This window comes from Trypanosoma cruzi (genome assembly GCF_000209065.1).
Source record: "Trypanosoma cruzi strain CL Brener chromosome Unknown tcruzi_1047053461303, whole genome shotgun sequence".
NCBI lineage: Eukaryota > Euglenozoa > Kinetoplastea > Trypanosomatida > Trypanosomatidae > Trypanosoma > Trypanosoma cruzi.
Window position 1 is genome coordinate 1 of NW_909291.1, and position 1057 is coordinate 1057.

The 1057-nt window shown below is 62.1% G+C and overlaps 5 non-coding genes across 5 annotated transcripts, besides 1 other annotated feature; all 5 read right to left on the reverse strand.

Annotated features, from left to right (window-relative positions):
- Positions 1 to 22: 22 nt before the first annotated feature.
- On the reverse strand, positions 23 to 94 carry Tc00.1047053461303.10. The gene has a single exon (XR_008254658.1). It is a non-coding gene; the product is annotated as an H/ACA snoRNA, TC11C4H3 (small nucleolar RNA).
- Positions 95 to 240: 146 nt separating this feature from the next.
- Positions 241 to 330, reverse strand: Tc00.1047053461303.20. The gene has a single exon (XR_008254659.1). It is a non-coding gene; the product is annotated as a C/D small nucleolar RNA (snoRNA), TB11C4C3 (small nucleolar RNA).
- Positions 331 to 531: 201 nt separating this feature from the next.
- On the reverse strand, positions 532 to 618 carry Tc00.1047053461303.30. The gene has a single exon (XR_008254660.1). It is a non-coding gene; the product is annotated as a C/D small nucleolar RNA (snoRNA), TB11C4C2 (small nucleolar RNA).
- Positions 619 to 685: 67 nt separating this feature from the next.
- Positions 686 to 734: a microsatellite.
- A 7-nt stretch (positions 735 to 741) lies between these two features.
- Positions 742 to 837, reverse strand: Tc00.1047053461303.40. The gene has a single exon (XR_008254661.1). It is a non-coding gene; the product is annotated as a C/D small nucleolar RNA (snoRNA), TB11C4C1 (small nucleolar RNA).
- A 106-nt stretch (positions 838 to 943) lies between these two features.
- Tc00.1047053461303.50 lies at positions 944 to 1015 on the reverse strand. Its single transcript, XR_008254662.1, has one exon. It is a non-coding gene; the product is annotated as an H/ACA snoRNA, TC11C4H3 (small nucleolar RNA).
- Positions 1016 to 1057: the final 42 nt, after the last annotated feature.

Consider the following 1057-nt stretch of genomic DNA (forward strand, 5'->3'; position numbering starts at 1 on the left):
ACGCGCGCACCGTCACCGCAAACTCTCGCGCAACCGGGCAGTGGCGCCACGCGCGGCACCGACAGCGCGCCACCGGCCCAAGGGTCGCTGCGCTTCACGACCGGCGTGTCTCTTTCTCGGGGCGCCGATGCACCCAAGCGCCCAGCGTCACGGAGCGGTGGGTCTCAAGACGCGCCTTTCCTGGCCATGCGAGGGGAGGCGCGGGGGCCAGCCGGCGAGGTTGCGGCGGGCGGGGCGGCTGTCAGACCTGTTGAGTTTGTTTTTGGCCATCACGCAAGCGCGTTCACGGGGCCACGCGCCCTCGCGCACAAGAGTTGGTTGCTTCCATCAGCAGCGGCGTGCGCCCACCACAACCCACCTCCGGGCAATTCGGCCCTCTCTTTCTCTTTCTCTCTCTTGCGCTTTCGGGCGGGCCCGCCACCAACCGTTTGCACAGGCAGGGCGCCAGACAGGGCAGGATGTTACGTGCGCGCCGTTGCGCAAGAAAGAAAAACGACAACAATAGCAGGAAGTGGGAGGGAGGGGAGCGGGCGCTCAGCCGAAAGGTGATTTTTATTGTTCCGTTCTCAATGCGTCGCTCAAACTGTTTGGACCTCGAACAACATGTCTCCATCGTAGCGCGTGTGTGTGTGTGCGGGCGTGCGCGTCGCTGGGCCGCAAAACCGCGCAGCGAGAGCAGAGGGACAAAGAAAGAAAAAAAGAAAAAGAAAAAAAGAAAAAGAAAAAAAAAGAAAGATGGGGGTGTAAAGCAAAGCACTTCAGTGTGAGCTGAGTCGGGAATTGCGTCCTCACGCGTTTCGTCGTCAGACTGACAGGAAACTGTGGAATTTCATCACGCGTCGCAGCCGCATCTCTCACCCGTGCGCGTCCTCTTTGGTTTTGTTTTTTCCCATCGTTTCCCGAACTGGGGAGGGAGCCTCGACGCGCGCACCGTCACCGCAAACTCTCGCGCAACCGGGCAGTGGCGCCACGCGCGGCACCGACAGCGCGCCACCGGCCCAAGGGTCGCTGCGCTTCACGACCGGCGTGTCTCTTTCTCGGGGCGCCGATGCACCCA